Source organism: Oncorhynchus gorbuscha, linkage group LG13 (assembly GCF_021184085.1).
Source record: "Oncorhynchus gorbuscha isolate QuinsamMale2020 ecotype Even-year linkage group LG13, OgorEven_v1.0, whole genome shotgun sequence".
NCBI classification, from domain to species: domain Eukaryota; kingdom Metazoa; phylum Chordata; class Actinopteri; order Salmoniformes; family Salmonidae; genus Oncorhynchus; species Oncorhynchus gorbuscha.
Window position 1 is genome coordinate 66008550 of NC_060185.1, and position 17092 is coordinate 66025641.

Genomic DNA, 17092 nt, shown 5'->3' on the forward strand with positions numbered 1-17092 from the left:
ACTGTAAGAAATGCTTATTTCAAATAGGCTACATATTTCTAAGCCTATTATTTCAAGGCTATAGCCTACAAATAAATACATTGGGAAGAATTTGCGAGTTTGACACTAGGCTGGCAAGGACATTAAGCAATCAAAATGTAAATAGCATTTTGTTGTATTAAATCATTACAGTATATTCTATAAATTGTACATCTAGGTTGTGACTCACTTAGAATTCAATAACAATTCAATGAAAAATACCTTATTAGCTTAGTCTACAGTGCCTTTGAATTCACTTTTAAACATTTGGCCAGAGTCTATGGCTTCAGGCTCATGTGATGGGGAGCAGGTCAGCAGTGGAGAACATCCTCTCCACACTTACAGAGCCACTGGGGATGCTAAATACCCTTTGGGCCACTCTTGCCAGGCTGGGCAGGGATGTGAGGTTGATTTTTATTTTTCAATAGGTAGGGTTATTTTTCCTAAAAGCCTTTAGGCCTATCAAAACAGCAAGCTCCATGAAAGAGATCAAATGTCAGGCCTGTTGGGCCAAAATCAATGATAGCTTATTGTATAGACAATAGTACAAAAATGAATGAAACCTTTAAGAGATCAGATTGTTAGTTTATAAAGACTTCACTAAAATGACACAGCTAGCTACCCATCTCATTCCTTTTTTGTTTGCATGTGCACGTGCTAAGAACACCATCATGCTTTCGGAATTTGTGTCTTTTCATATTCCACAATGATTCTTTAGTTGTGGACACATTGTAAGGCACATTGATTTATTCGTTTCTTGATGAAGATATTTAGCATCCTCCATGACAGTAGCTAAAGCAAGGGGCTATAGCAGCATACAAGTAGCCCACAAATGCATTCTGGGCCGGGCATGCCCTGAGCTCGTGAAGTGAGCGCTCCTGGAGGGCAACTGGAGCGGGTGAGAAAGCCGAAGCACCAGCCTTTTTGAAACTGGCTCCTTGCTCCAGTCAAATTGGGCGAGCTCTGCTCCTCGCTCCTTCCAGCTCTACTCACATACTCTGGTGTGCACATCTCAGAGTAGGTGAAATGGTCAAAACACACAGACACCATGGTGAAGAAGGCACAACAGCAACTCTTCAACCTCAGAATGCTGAAGAAATTTGGCCAGTTCCTGAGGGCCCTCACAGTGTTCTACAGGAGCACCATCGAGAGCATACCTTTGGGCTGCATCACGGGCTAGCTTGGCAACTCCACCGCCGCTGACCGCAAGGCTCTTACAGTGTGTGGTACGCTCAGCCGAATGCACCCTTGGGTGCACACTGCCTGCCATCCAGGACACCTACAACCCCAGGTGTCCCAAGAAGGCCAAGAAGACCAACAAGGACCTCAAACACCGAGCCATGGCCTGTTCTCCCAGCTTTCATCACTCTGACACAGGCAGTATAGGAGCATCATGGTAAAAACTGTCCGACTGGCCAAAGGTTTCTACCCCCAGACCATCAGGCTGCTGAATAGGCACCACTAAGCAGCTACTTGCTCACACTGTCCCCCTCCAGCCCCCCCCCCCTAATGGACATGAATCATTGTTACAGTTGTACATATGTGTGTGTGTGTATGTATGTATGTGTGTATGTATGTATGTATGTATGTATGTATGTATGTATGTATGTATGTATGTATGTATGTATGTATGTATGTATGTATGTATGTATGTATGTATGTATGTATGTATGTATGTATGTATGTATGTATGTATGTATGTATGTATGTATGTATGTATGTATGTATGTATGTATGTATGTATGTATGTATGTATGTATGTATGTATGTATGTATGTATGTATGTATGTATGTATGTATGTATGTATGTATGTATGTATGTATGTATGTATGTATGTATGTATGCATGTATGTATGTATGTATGTATGTATGTATGTATGTATGTATGTATGTATGTATGTATGTATGTATGTATGTATGTATGTATGTATGTATGTATGTATGTATGTATGTATGTATGTATGTGTGTATGTATGTATGTATGTATTATATATAGAGAGAGATAGATATATAAACTCAGCAAAAAAAGAAACATCCCTTTTTCAGGACCCTGTCTTTCAAAGATAATTCGTAAAAATCCAAATAACTTCACATATCTTCATTGTAAAGGGTTTAAACACTGTTTCCCATGCTTGTTCAATGAACCATGAACAATTAATGAACATGCACCTGTGGAACGGTCGTTAAGACACTAACAGCTTACAGACGGTAGGCAATTAAGGTCACAGTTATGAAAACTTAGGACACTAAAGAGGCCTTTCTACTGACTCTGAAAAACACCAAAAGAAAGATGCCCAGGGTCCCTGCATGAACGTGCCTTAGGCATGCTGCAAGGAGGCATGAGGACTGCAGGGAAATAAATAACAATGTCCATACTGTGAGACACCTAAGACAGCGCTACAGGGAGACAGGACAGACAGCTGATTGAGCTGATCTTCCTCGCAGTGGCAGACCACATGTAACAACACCTGCACAGGATCGGTACATCTGAACATCACATCTGCGGGACAGGATGGCAACAACAACTGCCCGAGTTACACCAGGAATGCACAATCCCTCCATCAGTGCTCAGACTGTCCGCAATAGGCTGGACTGAGGGCTTATAGGCCTCTTGTAAGGCAGATCCTCACTAGACATCGCCGGCAACAACGTCGCCAATGGGCACAAACCCACCGTCGCTCTACCAGACAGGACTGGCGAAAAGTGCTCTTCACTGATGAGTCACAGTTGTGTCTCACCAGGGGTGATGGTCGGATTCACGTTTATCGTTGAAGGAATGAGCGTTACACCGAGGCCTGTACTCAGGAGCAGGATCGATTTGGAGGTGGAAGGTCCGTGTCTGGGGCAGTGTGTCACAGCATCATCAGACTGAGCTTGTTGTCATTACAGGCAATCTCAACGCTGTGCATTACAGGGAAGGCATCCATCCCCCTCTTCTTTTTTTCCTACTGTAATATTGACTGTATATTTATGTTTATGTATGTGTGTGTTTATGTATTGTTGTGTGTGTTTATGTATTGTTGTGTGTGTTTATGTATTGTTGTGTGTGTTTATGTATTGTTGTGTATGTTTATGTATTGTTGTGTATGTTTACGTATTGTTGTGTATGTTTATGTATTGTTGTGTATGTTTATGTATTGTTGTGTGTGTCGAACTGCTATGCTTCATCTTGGCCAGGTCGCAGTTGCAAATGAGAACTTGTTCTCAACTAGCCTACCTGGTTAAATGAAGGTGAAATAAAAATAAATCAATAAATATAATGTGGTACCCTTCCTGCAGGCTTATCCTCACATGACCCTCCAGCATGACAATGACACCAGCCATACTGCTCGTTCTGTGCGCGATTTCTTTCAAGACAGGAATGTCAGTGTTCTACCATGGCCAGCGATGAGCCTGGATCTCAATCCAATTGAGCATGTCTGGGACCTGTTGGATCGGAGGGTGAGGGCTAAGGCCATTCCCCCCAGAAATGTTTGGGAACTTGTAGGTGCCTTGGTGGAAGAGTGGGATAACATCTCACAGCAAGAACTGGCAAATCTGCTGCAGTCCATGAGGAGAATTACTGCTGCACTTAAATGTTGCTGGTGGCCACACCAGATACTGACTGTTACTTTTGATTTTGACCCCCCTTTCTTCAGGGACACAGTATTCCACTTCTGATAGTCACATGTCTGTGGAACTTGTTAAATTTATGTCTCAGTTCTTGAATCTTGTTATTTTCATACAAATATTTACACACAAGTTTGCTGAAAATAAACGCAGTTGACAGTGAGAGGGCGTTTCTTATGTATACATATATATACAGTGGGGCAAAAAAGTATTTAGTCAGCCACCAATTGTGCAAGTTCTCCCACTTAAAAAGATGAGAGAGGCCTGTAATTTTTCTCATAGGTACACTTCAACTATGACAGACAAAATGAGAAAAAAAATCCAGAAAATCACATTGTAGGATTTTTTATGAATTTATTTGCAAATTATGGAGAAAAATAAGTATTTGGTCACCTACAAACAAGCAAGATTTCTGGCTCTCACAGACCTGTAACTTATTTTACGAGGCTCCTCTGTCCTCCACTCGTTTCCTGTATTAATTGCATCTGTTTGAACTTGTTATCAGTATAAAAGACACCTGTCCACAACCTCAAACAGTCACACTCCAAACTCCACTATGGCTAAGACCAAAGAGCTGTCAAAGGACACCAGAAACTAAATTGTAGACCTGCACCAGGCTGGGAAGACTGAATCTGCAATAGGTAAGCAGCTTGGTTTGAAGAAATCAACTGTGGGAGCAATTATTAGGCAATGGAAGACATACAAGACCACTGATAATCTCCCTCGATCTGGGGCTCCACGCAAGATCTCACCCCGTGGGGTCAAAATGATCACAAGAACGGTGAGCAAAAATCCCAGAACCACACGGGGGGACCTAGTGAATGACCTGCAGAGAGCTGGGACCAAAGTAACAAAGCCTACCATCAGTAACACACTACGCCGCCAGGGACTCAAATCCTGCAGTGGAAGACGTATTAGCTTAAGCAGGGGGACACATGTCCAGGCCCGTCTGAAGTTTGCTAGAGAGCATTTGGATGATCCAGAAGAAGATTGGGAGAATGTCATATGATCAGATGAAACCAAAATATAACTTTTTGGTAAAAACTCAACTCGTCATCTTTGGAGGACAAAGAATGCTGAGTTGCATCCAAAGAACACCATACCTACTGTGGAGCATGGGGGTGGAAACATCATTCTTTGGTGCTGTTTTTCTGCAAAGGGACCAGGACGACTGATCCGTGTAAAGGAAAGAATGAATGGGGCCATGTATCGTGAGATTTTGAGTGAAACCTCTTTCCATCAGCAAGGGCATTGAAGATGAAACGTGGCTGGGTCTTTCAGCATGGCAATAATCCCAAACACACCGCCTGGGCAACGAAGGAGTGGCTTCGTAAGAAGCATTTCAAGGTCCTGGAGGGGCCTAGTCAGTCTCCAGATCTCAGTCCGTTTTGCCCAGCAACAGCCCCAAAACATCACTGCTCTAGAGGAGATCTGCATGGAGGAATGGGCCAAAATACCAGCAACAGTTTGTGAAAACCTTGTGAAGACTTACAGAAAACGTTTTACCTCTGTTATTGCCAACAAAGGGTATATAACAAAGTATTGAGATAAATAAGTATTTGGTCAATAACAAAAGTTTTCCACCATAATTTGCAAATAAATTCATTAAAAATCCTACAATGGGATTTTCTGGATTTTGTTTCTCATTTTGTCTGTCATAGTTGAAGTGTATCTATGATGAAAATTACAGGCCTCTCTCATTTTTTAAGTGGGAGAACTTCCACAATTGGTGGCTGACTAAATACTTTTTTTGCCCCACTGTGTATATATATATACAGTGGGGAGAACAAGTATTTGATACACTGCCGATTTTGCAGGTTTTCCTTCTTACAAAGCATAGAGAGGTCTGTAATTTTTATCATAGGTACACTTCAACTGTGAGAGACAGAATCTAAAACAAAAATCCAGAAAATCACATTGAATGATTTTTAAGTAATTAATTAGCATTTTATTGCATGACATAAGTATTTGATCACCTACCAACCAGTAAGAATTCCAGCTCTCACAGACCTGTTAGTTCTTTAAGAAGCCCTCCTGTTCTCCGCTCAACCCTGTATTAACTACACCTGTTTGAACTCATTACCTGTATAAAAGACACCTGTCCACACACTCCAACCTCTCCACAATGGCCAAGACCAAAGAGCTGTGTACGGGCATCAGGGATAAAATTGTATACCTGCACAAGGCTGGGATGGGCTACAGGACAATAGGCAAGCAGCTTGGTGAGAAGGCAACAACCGTTGGCGCAATTATTTGAAAATGGAAGAAGTTCAAGATGACGGTCAATCACCCTCGGTCTGTGGCTCCATGCAAGATCTTACCTCGTGGGGCATCAATGTTCATGAGGAAGGTGAGGGATCAGCCCAGAACTACATGGCTGGACCTGGTCAATGACCTGAAGAGAGCTGGGACCACAGTCTCAAAGAAAACCATTAGAAAACCATTAATCCTCTAGCGCACGCAAGGTCCCCCTGCTTAAGCCAGTGCATGTCCAGGCCCATCTGAAGTTTGCCAATGACCATCTGGATGATCCAGAGGAGGAATTGGAGAAGGTCACGTGGTCTGATGAGACAAAAATATAGCTTCTTGGTCTAAACTCCACTCGCCGTGTTTGGAGGAAGAAGAAGGATGAGTACAACCCCAAGAATACCATCCCAACCGTGAAGCATGATGGAGGTGGAAACATCATTCTTTGGGGATGCTCTTCTGCAAAGGGGACAGGACGACTGCACCGTATTGAGGGGAGGATGGATGGGGCCATGTATCGTGAGATCTTGGCCAACAACCACCTTCCCTCAGCAAGAGCATTGAAGATGGGTCGTGGTTGAGTTTTCCAGCATGACAACGACCCGAAAGACACAGCCAGGGAAACTAAGGAGTGGCTCCGTAAGAAGCATCTCAAGGTCCTGGAGTGGTCTAGCTAGTCTCCAGACCTGAACCAAATAGAAAATCTTTGGAGGGAGCTGAAAGTCCGTATTGCCCAGCAACAGCCCCGAATCCTGAAGGATCTGGAGAAGGTCTGTATGGAGGAGTGGGCCAAAATCCCTGCTGCAGTGTGTGCAAACCTGGTCAAGAACTACAGGAAACGCATGATCTCTGTAATTGCAAACAAAGGTTTCTGTACCAAATATTAAAGTTCTGCTTTTCTGATGTATCAAATACTTGTCACGCAATAAAATGCAAATGAATTACTTAAAAAAAAATTGTTTTAGATTCCATCTCTCACAGTTGAAGTGTACATATATATTATTATTATTACCTATGATAAAAAATTACAGACCTCTACATGCTTTGTAAGTATTTGTACTATTTTCTACGTTGTAGAATGACATCAAAACTAAGAAATAACACATATGAAATCATGTAGTAACCAAAAGAAAAGTGTTAAACAAATCAAAATATATTTTTTAAGTAGCCACCCTTTACCTTGATGACAGCTTTGGACACTCTTGGCATTGATTAGATCAGAAAAATCTGATCTAATCACTAAGAAGCACAGCACAGCAGAGTACTCTCCCCACTCAGACATGTGCTATAATGCACACTGACAGACATAACCTTGTCATCTTGACTGTCCTCCTGTGCTGATTATGTAAGGCCTGTCTGTCTTGCTGAGGAAGATGGAGGATCAGCAGTGGAAACTAACCTAAATAGGCTGTATGCTTGTGAATTACTATATTTTAAGAGCCCCAGGCAGAGCAATGTCAGGTATTATGAATCAGAGATGTCCTTAATGTTAAGTCCTGGTCATTTCCCTCCAGGGATTATCTGTCCTATTCAATTCAACCAGAAAGCCATCAAATGCCACCCTTGTCCAATGTCAACACGTTCAACTCTTTGAAATAAAAATGTTTCCTCTTGCCCTCAAGTCCATTACTTTGACACCAACACAAAGCTCTGATTCCTCCTACACCAGTCAGATGAGGACAGATAAGTCATGTTTAGAAATCATACATAATTCTATGGTATGAATGAGATTGTAAGATGGAAGCAGTACCTCAGATACAGAGCCTGCTCAGATTTATACTTGAACACAAAGAGAGATGTGGGCGCTTTGAGGACTCGGGGAGAGGATTTACAGAGAGGAGAAGTTACTCCCAGACAGACAAAGTGACAGGTTTGGCAGAGCTTTGCTGCTAAGACCTTTACACTGAACAGAGAGTCTGGAGAGGAGCCTTGAGAAGCGTAATTCAGTTTCAGAAGTCTATACTCTAATCGACACAGAGCAAACAGGGCAAACATATTGGATTGTACAGGACAGCCGAGGCACCGACACTTTACATTGAAATTTGAATCATTTAGCAGTTGCTTGGGGTGCGAGTGGGGGTGCTGTGGGATTATTTAAGATACTCTTTGAAGAGGTAGGGTTGGGGTGTAGGGTTTGAGCATAGTCTGAAGGTAGGGAGGGGCAGTTCCTCTTGCTGCTTCGCGGGCAAGTACCAATGGTCTCCAACCCATGACTCCTGGCTTCCCCAAGTCGGTTCCCCTCTCCTGGGTGATTGGGCTCGATAGAAGGGTAGACACTGCTAGGGAAGATCTCAATTGCACTCTTCTCTCTCCTCCTCGCCTTCTCAAAGCCCATAGGATGAGGACGCCAGAGGTCCCTCACCTGATGGGTTTTGAGAAGGAGGCGAGGAAAGAGTATGCGAGGAGTATGCGAGGAGTATGCAATTGAGATCACCCCCTTGACAGACTGCCGCCTCTGACAGGAACGGTCTTTAGTTCTCCCCCCTGGTGGTGGTACTCAGTTACTGATCAGATACTGATAATTGAACTAAGGAAATGCAATTAAACACAATTATTACTCATTGATGTTACTTGTAATTTAGTCCCTTGGCTTTGGTCACTATTTTAGATCTAAGAACAAGATGGCATGGATGATGGTCGCCCTGTTGCTTGCTCCCGGCCAACATTGCAGTCTTTTTTGTTTATTATTGTGTTATTTTCTACTTTATTTGCTCAGAAAGTGTCTAGTATTATTTCCTATGACCGACAAGCACTTCTGGACATCAGAATGGAGATTAATAGCCACAAATTCAATTTTCAGGAGCTGGATCCTTGGACTACCTGAAGCAGTCTGGATTATACCTGAAGCAGTTTCATTCATCATTGGAGCCAATTTTCCCAAAAGAAGCCACTGAAGAACTTGAATGCGAGCTGGCATTCCAATCTAAACAAGGAAAATGGCAAACCACCCTCTGCTTCCTAGTATATTACTTGCTAATTTACAGTGTCTGGACAATAAACTTTGCTAGCTCAGAGAAGAGATTTCAAATAAAATTGTATTTATTTGTCACGTGCGCCGAATACAACAGTGAAATGCTTGCTTACAGGCTCTAACCAATAGTGTGAAAAAAGGTGTGTGTGTGTGTGTGTGTGTGTGTGTGTGTGTGTGTGTGTGTGTGTGTGTGTGTGTGTGTGTGTGTGTGTGTGTGTGTGTGTGTGTGTGTGTGTGTGTGTGTGTGTGTGTGTGTGTGTGTGTGTGTGTGTGTAGGTAAGTAAAGAAATAAAACAGTGAAAAGACATTTGAAAATAAGAGTAGCAAGGCAATATACAGACACCTGTTAGTCAGGCTTATTGAGGTAGTATGTACATGTAGGTATGGTTAAAGTGACTATGCATATATGATGAACAGAGAGTAGCAGTAGCGTAAAAAAGAGGGGTTGACGGGTGGTGGGACACAATGCAGATAGCCCGGTCAGCCAATGTGCGGGAGCACTGGTTGGTCGGGCCAATTGAGGTAGTATGCACATGAATGTATAGTTAAAGGGACTATGCATATATGATAAACAGAGAGTAGCAGCAGCGTAAAAGAGGGGTTGAGTTGGAGGCAAAAAAGTAACAGTACAGCCTAGGGGGGTTTCCATACATTGCACGTACAGGCAAAAATTACTTACAGGAAAAACAAAGGCGGAGGAGTATGTTTCATGAACAACAAATTATGGTGTGATTGTAGGACTGTATGCCCTCTTCCTTATGGCGTGTGATTGTTGTACTGTGTGCCCTCTTCACGACTGTCTTGGTGTGTTTGGACCATTCTAGTTCATTGTTGATGTGGACACCAAGGAACTTGATGCTCTCAACCTGCTCCACGATAGCCCAGTCGATGAGAATGGGAGCGTGCTCAGTGCTCCTTTTCCTGTAGTCCACAATCATCTCCTTAGTCTTGGTTATGTTGAGGGATAGGTTTTTATTCTGGCACCACCCAGCCAGGTCTCTGACCTCCTCCCTGTAGGCTGTCTCGTCGTTGTCAGTGATCAGGCCTACCACTTGTGGTGTCAGCAAACTTAATGGTGGTGTTGGAGTCGTGCCTGGCCATACAGTCGTGGGTGAACAGGATGTACAGGAGGGGACTGAGCACGCACCCCTGTGGAGCTCCAGTGTTGAGGATCAGCATGGCAGATGTGTTGCTACCTACCCTCACCACCTGGGGGAGGCCCGTCAGGAAGTCCAGGATCCAGTTGCAGAGGGAGGTGTTTAGTCCCCGGTTCCTAGCTTAGTGATGAGCTTTCAGGGCACTATGGTGTTGAACGCTGAGCTGTAGTCAATGAATAGCATTCTCACATAGGTGTTCCTTTTGTCCAGGTGGGAAAGGTCAGTGTGGAGTGCAATAGAGATTGCATCATCTGTGGATCTGTTGGGGCAGTATGCAAATTGGAGTGGGTCTAGGGTTTCTAGGATAATGGTGTTGATGTGAGCCATAACCAGCATTTCAAAGCACTTCATGGCTACGGACGTGAGTGCTACAAGTCTGTAGTCATTTAGGCAGGTTGCCTTTGTGTTCGTGGGCACAGGGACTATGGTGGTCTGCTTGAAACATGTTGGTATTACAGACTCAGTCAGGGACATGTTGAAAATGTCAGTGAAGACACCTGCCAGTTGGTCAGCACATGCCCGGAGCACACGTCCTGGTAATCCGTCTGGCCCCGCAGCCTTGTGTATGTTGACCTGTTTAAAGGTCTTACTCACGTCTGCTGTGGAGATCGTGATCACACAGTCGTCCGGAACAGCTGATGCTCTCATGCATGCCGCAGTGTTGCTTCCCTTTTAGTGAGCATAGAAGTGATTTAGCTCATCTGGAAGGCTTGTGTCACTGGGCAGCTCGCGGCTGTGCTTCCCTTTGTAATCTGTAATGGTTTGCAAGCCTGTTAGGAATATTATGAATAAATGACTACACAATATCCTCATTTTAAATAGAACTGTAACTAATTAAACTTATACTCTGTTTTATTATATCTGCTTAACAATATGAGTTCATAAGAATGGATTATGTGGCATGAACAAGGAATAATTCAATATAACGAACACCATTCCAAATTGTCTGGAGAGGAGTGGGTTAAGTAAGCAGATAGGTTCGTTAACCTATGGTTGAACAGACGAAACTGAGCTCTGGGGTATTTTAGATAAGGCAGTGAGTGCATTCCTAGGTTTTCTGTTAATTAGAACTGTCAGCTAAGTGGTAATCGATAATGGTGAGGGATCAAGAGTTAATTCAATTATGTTGTGTGACCTGTGAGTGTGTTAGTGAGTTGGAATGAACTTTTAAACTCACTTAATTCTAGGTCGAGAGGAGGGGATTCATTCTAGAAGCAATGAAATGAAGTCATGTTATTGTATATAAACTGTTGCTCGTGGTAACGTGGCAGTGCGCTCAGAGAATAAATTATGTTACCTATTATTGATAAGACTGGTCTCCGTCTATTTTATGCAAACAAGAATCTTACAAATTCTCATAAAATAGATTAAGGGAATTCAATTAATGAAAACATATTGGAATAATTCAAATACAGTAACAAAGCCCTGCCACATCGGACGAGCATCTTTGCCTGTTTGATGATTCGTCGCAGGGCATAGCGGGATTTCTTGTAAGCTTCCGGGTTAGAGTCCCGCACCTTGAAAGCGGCAGCTCTACCCTTTAGCTCAGTGCGAATGTTGCCTGTAATCCATGGCTTCTGGTTGGGGTATGTACGTACAGTCACTGTGGGGATGACATCCTCGATGAACTTATTGATAAAGCCAGTGACTGATGTGGTGTATTCCTCAATGTCATCGGAAGAATCCTGGAACATGTTCCAGTCTGTGATAGCAAAACAGTCCTGTCGTTTAGCATCTGCTTCATCTGACCACTTTTTATAGACCAAGTCACTGGTGCTTCCTGCTTTCATTTTTTCTTGTAAGCAGGAATCAGGAGGACAGAGTTGTGGTCGGATTTACCAAATGGAGGGCGAGGGAGAGCTCTGTACGCATCTCTGTGTGTGGAGTACAGGTGATCTAGATTTTTTTCCCCCCTGGTTGCACATTTAACATGTTGATAGAGATTTGGTAGAACTGATTTAAGTCTCCCTGCATTAAAGTCTTCGGCCACTAGGAGCGCCGGGTGAATGGTTTCCTGTTTGCTTATTTCCTTATACAGCTGACTGAGTGCAGTCTTAGTGCCAGTATCTGTTTGTGGTGGTAAATAAACAGCCACAAAAAGTATAGCTGAGAACTCTAGGCAAGTAGTGTGGCCTGCAGTTTATCACAATATACTCTACTTCAGGCGAGCAAAATCTAGAGACTTCCTTAGATTTCGTGCACCAACTGTCGTTTACAAATATGCACAGACCGCGCCCAGTTTACCAGCTTACCTGCTGTTCTATCCTGCCGGTGCAGCATATGTCCCGCTAGCTGAATATCCATGTCGTCATTCAGCCAAGATTCTGTGAATCATAGGATATTACAGTTTTTGATGTCCCGTTGGTAGGATATTTGTGATCGTACCTCATCTAATTTATTGTCCAATGATTGCACGTTGGCAAGTAATATTGACGTAACGGCAGCTTTCCTACTCGCCTTCTGCGAGGCATCTGGCTCTTAGTCCTCTGTACCTGCATCGCTTCCTCTTGCGAATAATTCGGATGTCGACAATGCCGGGTGTTTGGAGAATATCATGTGAGTCTTGCTTGTTGTTGAAACAATTTTCGTCTAACCGGAGGTGAGTGATCGCTGTCCTGATATCCAGAAGCTCTTTTCTGCCATAACATACGGTTGCAGAAACATTATGTACAAAATAAGTTACAAATAACGCAAAAGAAACACATAATAGCACAATTGTTTAAGCGCCCGTAAAACTGCTGCCATTTCTTCCAGCACCATTTTAGTTGAGATTTCCCACCAGAGAGATACGAAAGACTAAGGTAATCTGCCTTACAGAGACTCTGGCTGGTGAGGGGAGGTGCTTGACCAGGCTATACAACCTAGGGGGTTTTCCATACATTGCACGTACAGGCAAAAATAAAGGCGGAGGAGTATGTTTCATGAACAACAACTTATGGTGTGATTGTAGGACTGTATAAACCCTTAATAATTTATGTTCCTCTGACCTGGAATACCTCACGATCAAATGCCGACCCCATTGTCTCCCGATAGAATTCTCAGGTGTTTGTATGACGGCTGTGTACATCCCTCCACAAGACGACACCACGCTGGCACTCAAGGAATTAAACGGGACATTGATCAAATTGGGAACAGCAGAGAGGCCACATTCATTGGCATTATCAAAAGGAAATTTAAGGAAAATTCTCCCGAAATACCACCAACAAATCTTTTGCCACACTAGCGGGAAAAATGCGTTAGACCATTTTTAGTCTCCATTCCGATATGGATACAAAGCCCTACTTGGCCCCCCTTTGGCAAATCAGATCATGCCTCCATTCTGCTCCTACCCACCTACATGCAGAAATGAAAACAGGAAGCACCCGTGGTAAGGTCTGTTCATCGCTGGTCTGACCAATCGGAATGCATGCTACAGGACTGTTTTGAACACGCGGACTGGAATATGTTCGGGGCCGCCTTTGGACGTAACATCAATGAAGACACTGACTGTCTCTGGGTTCATCAGGATGTGCATAGAGGATGTTGTTCCTACAGTGACATTTAGAACATGCCAGCATTTTCTCAAAACTGAAAGCGCAAATCACCACAAGGGAAAAGTGACTGGAAACATGGATGAGTACAAACAGAACACCTATAACCTAAGCAAGATAATCGAAGCGGCAAAAAGACAACACAGGGACAAAGTGGTGTTGTAATTCAACAGCTCAGACACGAGACGCATGTGGCAGGGATTTCAGACAATCATGGATTATAAACGGAAAACCAGACACAGATGCCTACCTCCCCCGCTTCAAGGAAAACACAGAGCACTGCAGTGCACTGCACACTGCCTTTTCCCCCTGGATAAGAGGAATACCCAGGTGAGAATGCTGCTCATCGAATAAATCTCAGCTTTCAACACCATGGTGCCCTCCAAGCTCATCACTTAGCTCAGGGCCTTAGGTCTGAACTACTCCCTGTGCAACTGGGTCCTACATTTCCTGATGGGCCGACCCCAGTTGGTGAGGGAAGGCAACAACACCTCCTCCACGCTGATCCCCAACAAGTGGGCCCCCGAGGGTTGTGTGCTCAGCCCCCTCTTCTATTTTCTGTTCACCTATGACTACGTGGCCACGCACGACACCACCTCAAATCATCAAGTTTGTTGACGACATAACAGTGGTCGGGCTGATTTGCTGACAACAAGACTGTGGTAGGCCTGATTACCAACAATGATGAGGCAATGAAGTTAGAGCCCTGGCAGAGGGGTGGTAGGAAAATAACCTCTCTCTCAATGTCAACAAAACAAAGGAGCTGGTCATGGACTACAGGAGACAGAAGAGTGAGCACGCCCATATCATTGAAGGAGCTGCAGTGGAGAGGGTCAAAAGCTTAATGTTCCTCAGTGTGCACATCACTGAGGACCTGAAATCGTCCCCACATCAAGGTGAAGAAAGCACAACAGTGCCTCTACAGCGCCTCAGGTGGCTGAAGAAATTCATCATGGCTCTTAAGACCCTCACAAACCTCTGCAGATGCACCATTGAGAGCATTCTGTGGGGCTGCATCTCCGCCTGGCACGGCAACTGCACCTCCCTCAACCGCATTGCTCTCCAGAGGGAGGTGCAGTCAGTTCAACAGGGGCCAGCTGCCTGCCCTCCAGGACATTTACAGCACTCTGTGTCAAAGGCCAAGAAGATTATTAAGGACCTCAGTCATCCGAGCCGCTGACTGTTTACACCACTACCTTCTAGCAGACGGAGACAGTACAGGTGCATCAGAGCCGGAACCGAGAGACAGCTTGATCACCAGGCCATCAGATTGTTGAACAGCCATCACTAGCCGCCTACTAGGTGATGGACACTCACTACCTGTTAGTTACACATTCAGATTACTTTTACGGGGATATTTTGGTTGTTAATTGGATTAGTGCCGGCATTTCTTGATTTCCATTTTTTTTTATGTATTATATTTATTATTTGTGTACTCGTTTGACTTTTTGACTGCATTGCGTACCCGATCAATACACTTTGATTTGATCTATTGGACTAACAGAGCTGGAGGAGAGTGTAAACATTTAAACTCCAAGCTTTATCTGATCTTATGGTTTGTACATGGTTGAATTCCCTGGAAAGCATTCTGAGTGTATTGACAGTCACCAAGAGATGAAAGGGCTGTGCGTGTGTGAAATCTATAAACACAGGACCTCAAATGTGCCACACCATCCCTCCCTCCCTCCCTCCCAACCAACCAACCTTGCCTTCCCCAAAAGCTACTGTACAATCGATGACACTGTGCAGGCATCAGTTTGTATTATCTGCTAGGCCCGGCTCTGATCCCCAATTGTAGAGAACAATCTAATTGGAGCAGGCAACCACTTCCCAACTGTGCCCTGGACGAGGAGAGAGGCACGTCAAGAAAATCAATGTCCTGGCTTTATAAATCACACTACTTCTCTGTCCTCCCCTCCTCCATTCCTGCTCTCCCATCTAACACAGTGGTTCCCAACCTTTGTCACTGTACCACCAGCTGAATTTTGCTCTGGAATACCACTGAAGTACCCATTTGTGCATTTCACCAGTAAGCCTAAGGTCTCATGAGTTTTCTCAAGTCCCCCATGTGGATAGGCCAAGTCCCCCCAGGGGTCCTAGTACCCCTTTTTGGGAACTACGGCCTTGTTTGGATGTCTCCCCAGACCATTCATACTCACCTGAGTGTGACCAACTGGGCTGTGAATCAGACGGCTAGGACAGAGGGAGTATCCACTGTTGAGAATGTACATTATGCATTTGATTTAAATGCTGTCGTTGGCCCAGAAATGCCTGTTCTCTCACAGGTCTGAGGCGATTACATGGATAAATGCAGGAGCATTTGAATAACGTTGTGAAAAGAAAAATCAGCTGCAGCAAACAGCAGCAGCTGTGTTGAGTTGTGATGTCTCTCAAAACAAAGTCGTCATGTTTCAACTACACTAACCTCCCTCATAAAGTCCGAAACACTGTATTTTGATTTTATGACATGAGATGAATCGACTGTACATCAAAAAGACACAGTGTTAATTACTTAAGTATGAATTATTTAGCATTTTAACGACTCAATGAAATATAAATGGTCTGGGTCAATACAACACTCCATCAGAGCAGCCTGGGGACTCTCATGGAGAAGGAGATGGGGCCAGGGCTTGTATTTTCCAGACCACATAATGACACTGGGGCTCCACAGACACTGACCCTCAGCAATACGCTGCATCAGCATTAAAGGTTGTAAAATTCCAGGAACTTTCAATAAGGAATAAAGGAAGAAGCAGGAAAATCCGGAATCCTCCAACCAGGATTTATTGAAAACTAGGGAATGTATTGAACGCTCATGGAATTTTACAACCCTGATCCGCACTATCCTCACAGAACCCAGGAGAGCTGCATTACCCTGTTGTGAGTCTATGGTTAACCTTAGGACCAGGAGTGTGTACTGCCCATGTGAGCTGATCAGTGAAAACTCTGGGCCTTAGCCATTTCATCGCTGTGTGTGTGTGTGTGTGTGTGTGTGTGTGTGTGTGTGTGTGTGTGTGTGTGTGTGTGTGTGTGTGTGTGTGTGTGTGTGTGTGTGTGTGTGTGTGTGTGTGTGTGTGTGTGTGTGTGTGTGTGTGTGTGTGTGTGTGTGTGTGTGAGAGAGAATTTTGTGATGTTCGATCAAAGCATTAGTAGACACAGTTTTATATACGTGTGCGCCATCTAGTGGTATATTACCGAAAATGAATGTTGGGTTTTTTGTAGACGGTGGAGCTCTCTGCTAAAGTGCGTGTTTCTGATTCCATTCCAAACCTAGAGGAAGACAGCGATTCAAGAATAACGGCCCTCAAAAGAAAAAACAATCCGTTACAAAATTATTTACACACATGGGAACTTCCACCAGAGTACCTCAAAGCTTTGCCTTTAAACTAGCAAGTAGCATACCTACTCTGTATCTCTGTCGTTGAAGAGTAAACAGACTGCTGTACTTTGGAATGTGGGCGTGTCCATGATAGAAGTGCGTTCTTTTTTCTCTCCACTGGGATATAGTGATACCAGAGAATGAGACAGGGATGGCAACAGTTTACACATTTCTTCTATG